This window comes from Pseudorca crassidens, chromosome 12 (genome assembly GCF_039906515.1).
Source record: "Pseudorca crassidens isolate mPseCra1 chromosome 12, mPseCra1.hap1, whole genome shotgun sequence".
Classification (NCBI taxonomy): domain Eukaryota; kingdom Metazoa; phylum Chordata; class Mammalia; order Artiodactyla; family Delphinidae; genus Pseudorca; species Pseudorca crassidens.
The window spans coordinates 83,842,123-83,848,122 of NC_090307.1; the positions used below are offsets into that span (position 1 = coordinate 83,842,123).

The following is a 6,000-nucleotide window of genomic DNA, read 5'->3' on the forward strand; positions in this document are numbered from 1 at the left end:
CTTTTCTCTCCTGTTCTTCCCTCACCACCCAAACTGCTTGGACTTCCCATCCTTTTCTTCATACCAAGGTGGCCACCATCGGCCCTGAGGCTAAGAGTCCTGTTGGGTGCTGGGTGCTTCACAAAAATGATCTCAGATCCTTACAACTGCTTTATAAGGTAGGCTGGGAAACTAAAGCTCAGAGAGATTAAGACTCTTGCCCAAGGTCCAACAGCAAGTAAGCACAGGAACCAGGATCTCAACTCTCACCTGAGACCCCAAAGCCCACATTCTACCTGCCACCAAAACACAAAACAAAGCAAAACATCATGGCAACTTGTGTTGAATACATGATTAAAGGTAATCTTGTGGGTTTTTTAATGCCCCAAATGGCATTTGCTGGGCAGACATATGATGAAGCAACAAAAGAGGGAAAATTTTTGAGCACTACCACATACCAGTGACACTCATATATATTATCTGTCAATTCTCCGATGACACATATATGATCTTGAATTCTGTCAACAATATTGAGTCACAAATGAGGAAATTGAGTTAAAAGAGATTAAGAAATTTGCCTAAAGTCACTTGGTGAAAGCTGGCATTCAGACTTTAATCCTCCTGCTTGGTGTTAGTATATAAACAAATTATGCTCTTAGAAGCATAAATAGAGGAGAGTATATGGTAGCCTGTGTCAGGCTAGACTGCAGGCCTCCCCGCCACAAAACCCCTCAGGCTCTCCTATAAACCATTTTCTTCCTGGAGGCCTCAGGATTTGAAGTCCTCCTGATCTGAGTTCAAACCCCTTTCCTTTTTTTTTTTTTTTGAATTTTATTTTATTTATTTTTTTATACAGCAGGTTCTTACTTGTCATCCATTTTATACACATCAGTGTATACATGTCAATCCCAATCTCCCAATTCATCCCCCCCCACCACCCCCCGCCACTTTCCCCACTTGGTGTCCATACATTTGTTCTCTACATCTGTGTCTCTATTTCTGCCCTGCAAACCGGTTCATCTGTACCATTTTTCTAGGTTCCACATATATGCATTAACATACGATATTTGTTTCTCTCTTTCTGACTTACTTTACTCTGTATGACAGTCTCTAGATCCATCCACGTCTCTACAAATGACCCAATTTTGTTCCTTTTTATGGCTGAGTAATAGTCCATTGTATATAGGTACCACAACTCCTTTATCCATTCATCTGTCGATGGGCATTTAGGCTGCTTCCATGACCTGGCTATTGTAAATAGTGCTGCAATGAACATTGGGGTGCATGTGTCTTTTTGGATTATGGTCAAACCCATTTCTGAGCCCTACTATGTGCCAGGCCCTGGCTGGGTATATATTTAATTTAATTCTTGAGAGAACACTGCGAGGTAGATAGCAATTACTATCCCTATTTTACAGGTGAGCAGATTGAAGCTCTGAGAAGTACAGTTGACTGTTGAAAAACATGGGTTTGAACTGCCTTGATGCACTTCCACAAAGATTTTTTTCAATAGTAAATACTACAGTACTTCATGATGCATAGTTGATTGAATCTGCAGATGTGGACAAACCACAGATACGGAGGGTTGACTCTGTATATACTCGGATTTTCAACTACGAGGACAGTCGATGCCCCTAACCCCTGTGTTGTTGAAGGGTCAACTGTATCTTGCTCAAGTATGTGGGCGAGCCCAGGTGTTGATAATTTGCCAATATTCTATGTGATATTTTCTTCATGGTCTTATTCTTCCCCATTAGCATACAGGAAAATAGAGTTAAAGACAAGTGAAAATGACTTGCCTCAGGGCCTTTGCACTTACTGTTCCCTCTGCGTGCAGTGCTCTTCCCAGACATCCTGGTGGCTTGCTCCCTCATCCTCCTAAGGTCTTCACTTAACAATCATCTTCTGGGACTTCCCTGGTGGCGCAGTGGTTAAGAATCTGCCTGCCAATGCAGGGGACACAGGTTCGAGCCCTGGTCCGGGAAGATCCCACATGCCGCGGAGCAACTAAACCCGTGCACCACAACTACAGAGCCTGCGCTCTAGAGCCCACGAGCCACAACTACTGAAGCCCACGTGCCCTAGTACCCGTGCTCCACAACAAGAGAAGCCACCACAGTGAGAAGCCCGCGCACCACAACGAAGAGTAGCCCCTGCTCACCGCAACTAGAGAAAGCCCACACGCAGCAACGAAGACCCAACACAGCCAAAAATAAAAACAAATAAATTAATTAATTTAAAAAGAATGTGATATAGCCACTCATTGGAATATTACTCGGCCACAAAACGGAATGAGCTACTGATACACTGTAAAACATGGATGAACCTTGAAAACATTACATTAAATGAAAGAAGCCAGTCACTAAAGACCACGTAGTGTATGATTCCATTTATGCGAAATGTCCGTAATAGGTAAATCCATGAAGACAGAAAGAAAACTGGTGGTTACAAGGGGCTGGTAAATCCATAGAGACAGAAGGTAGATTGACAGTTGCCGGGGCAGCGGGGGAGGAGGGAATGGAGAGTGACTGCTTAGTGGGTAAGGGTTTTCCTTTTGGGGTGATGAAAATGTTTTGGAACTAGATAGAGATGGTGGTTGCACAACACTGAGAATGTACTAAATGCCACTGAATTCTATACTTTAAAATGGTTAATTTTATGCTGTGTGAAGCTCACCTCAATTTTACCAAAAAGTTCAACCCTAAGCACATCTTATCTTCCTTCCCTGTTTGATTTTTCTCGATAGAGCACATGGCCCTCTCACATACTATATATTAGTATCTATTGTTCATCCTGTTTCTTTAGAATATAAACACCAAGAGGGTAGGGATTTTGATCTCTTTAGTTATCTCACCCCAAAGAGTCCCTGGCACTCTGTAGGTATTCGTTGCATAAATGAATTAGAAAAAGTGTGGTGATGAACCAGAGTCCCGCCCCACCAACCCACCCCGCTCTCTAATTCTAACGGGCTCTTGATCCTCAAGCAAATTAACAGTAATCTTCAGTATGGGCTCATTTTTTCCTCCTTTTCCTAAAGAGCTAAATCCATAGGCTCTCAGCTCAGCTCTTTAAACCCTTCTCTGCAGAGAGTCTGAGAGAAGAGGGGCAGGAGAGGAGACAACGAATCCATCACTATGTGGAGAAACACTGTCCACTCTGCCACTCTGTGGCTGCCCGCAGCAGTTGATTGTAACCCCAAACTGATGCTGTGAGGCCATCTTGTCCCTCAGCCAGGAGGACATCATTCCCAGCTGCTGCACAGGTGGCTCTTCAGGAGGGATATTTACAGGAACGAGTCAATAACCATTTATGAACAGCCATTCTGACACAGCTGTATACCAGGCACTTGGCCGAGTTACAAATGTAAGATATAATCATTCATTTGATCATTCATTCACTTATGTGGTTATCAAACATTCATTGAGCACCTACCATGGGTCTTACATTATGGCCCTTGATTTCAGTTTACAATTGAATTTACAGCCAAGGCACCAACACAGTATAGACCAGAGTTTCTCAGCCTTGGCACTATTGACATTTTAGACCAGACAGTTCTTTGCTGTGGGCGTTGATCTGTGTATTGTTGGATGTTTAGCAGCATCTCTGGCCATTAGATGCCAGTAGCACTCCCTCAATCATGACAACGAAAAATGTCTCCAGACATTGCCAAATGTCCCCTGGGGGTGAACAATCACCCCTGTAATGAACCAATGGTTTAGATGAGTATTTTTTCCCCAAACCCAGATAAACCACAATTATCAGAGAGAAGAAAAACACATTTAAAATTATTTTTGCTGTTCAATCTTTCCTCTCTGTCTCTTTCTGTCTCTCTCTGTCTATTTCTTTCTGTGTCTCTGTCTCTTTCTCTATCTCTCTGTCTCTGTCATTCTCTGTCTCTGTCTCTTTGTCTCTGTCTCTCTGTTTCTCTCTATGTATATACATATATGTATATATTCTTTCTTTTGCTAGTTAAATTGGAAAGGGAGAGCATAACAGCTAACATCTGTAAAGGGCATATAGTGTTAACTTTATTATAATAATAATTATTATGAACCTGCACCATTCAACACTTTAAGTCCCTTATCTCGATTACTCTCACAACCACCCTACGAAGAAGATGCCATCAATGCCCATTTTACAGATGAAGAAATTGAGGTTCAGAGGTGTTAATCAACTTGTCTAAGGCCACACTGAGAGTAATGGGCACAGCTAGTGTTCAAATCCAGTTCTGTATGATTCCAAAACACGAGCTTTTCACCACCACATTACATATTCCCAGCTCCTGGCACAGAGCCTTGCACATAGTAGGTGTTCAGTAAACATTTGTTGTCTGAATTAATAAACAAAGGGACGGGGAAAGGATTGTAAGAAAGGTCTGGAGAAGCATAGGCTCCTACTTTGGGGCCTGATGCTCAGGAGGGACATGTACTATTTTACTTCTTTCTATTATTCATCCATCCACCAGTCCATTGGTCTATCCATCAATCCATTCATTCATTCACCAAGCATTCCCTGAAAACGTGGGTTGTGCCTGCTACCTAGGTGGGATTCTGGTTTCAAGATACTTGAGGAGACATGACATGTGTTCAGAAATAATTGCAACCTCAGGTTCAAAGTGATAAGCCATATTATGAAGGTACACATAAAGGTTCTACTAGTCAAGACTCTTTTGGTTCCAAGTGATAGGAGGGTCTGCTTCAACTGGCGTAAGCAGAAAAGGGAAGTTACTCGCTCCTGAAACTAGTCAGGCCTTCTGGCATGGCTTGATCCAGATGTTCAAATAATGTCATCAGGAATCCCTCCATCATTTCCCTCTGGATTTCTCTGAGTTGACTTCATTCCCTGCTGCCAAATGGCCACCAATAATTTTAGGCCCATATCCTACCAGCTTAGCAACTCCAGCATAAAGAGAGCACCACTGTTTCAGTAATTTTAACAAGACATATCAGACTGACCTGGCTCACATGTCCAGTCTTGAACAGAGCACAGTAGCAATGACGAAGTGTCTCAGACTGGTCCTGGATCCACTCCTGGGGCCTGTGGGTGGGGACAAAATCAACTGAGAATGTAGAAGGCACGGTTCTGTCGAAGGAAAACCAGAAGAGAAAATAAGGCCAGACAACAAAACCAACAGATGTCTACTCCAGGTATGATGGGGGTTCAAAGGAGAGAGCAGCCTCTTTTAGCTGGCAGATCAGGGAAGACTTTTTGGATCTTGTGGAGTCTGTGAGCTTTGATATCACCTAAGGAACCCAGAACAGGACACAGCCTAGGAACTGATTGGAGACTCCAATACTCCACACCCAAGACTTTGACTTTCAGACACCCCCGTCAGTGCCAAGATAGGGCCCATTCCCTTGGGAAAAACACAAATAGGTCATTATTTACCTGGGCAAATAAATTCTCTATAGAGCTCTTCCCAGGCTGGTCCATATTACATGCCTTATAGCTGTCCAGGTCCCCTATGAACACAAAGATTTCCTTCCGCATGTGGGAGAGGCTACTCATTCAGCTCCAGGTCAAAGGACCATTCCATTGGTACCAGTGGCAGGAACTCTTGCTTGTCTTTCAATATCCATTCTCCTTTCTCAAGAAAAGTAAGAAAACTCCTGATCCAATTTTAAGCAAGCAACATGGTCAGACAGAATAAGGACTACATTTCCCACCTCTTGTTGCAGGTAGGTGTGGTCACGTGACTAAGTTCTGACCAATGAGCTGCAAGTGGCAGTGACAGGCCACGCCCTTGAAGGGAGGAACATGCCCTTTCTTTCTCCTTTCCTCCTTCTTCCATCCTTCTATTTGGAATTTGATCCTGATGGGGAGCCATTTTTGACCATGCTGATGAGGGCAACACCCTAGAGATGGGTCCCTGATGAATTCATTGCTCAGAACCGCCATACCAGCCCTGGACCATTTTCATCCAGACTGCATGTGAGAAAGAAATCAATTTCTACCTTATTTAGGCTACTGTTATTTGGGGTCTCTATTGCATGCAGTTGAGCTCTGTATCCTAACTGATAT

The 6,000-nt window shown here is 43.2% G+C and overlaps 1 protein-coding gene across 1 annotated transcript in view; it reads right to left on the minus strand.

Moving 5' to 3' along the window:
* IFT81 (intraflagellar transport 81) overlaps positions 1-5,015 on the minus strand; it is a 103,987-nt gene extending 98,972 nt beyond the window's left edge. The window contains exon 1 of the mRNA XM_067700893.1: positions 4,935-5,015. The gene's annotated coding sequence lies outside the window, so the exon portion shown is untranslated. The remainder of the gene's footprint in view (positions 1-4,934) is intronic.
* Between the last annotated feature and the right edge of the window lie 985 nt (positions 5,016-6,000).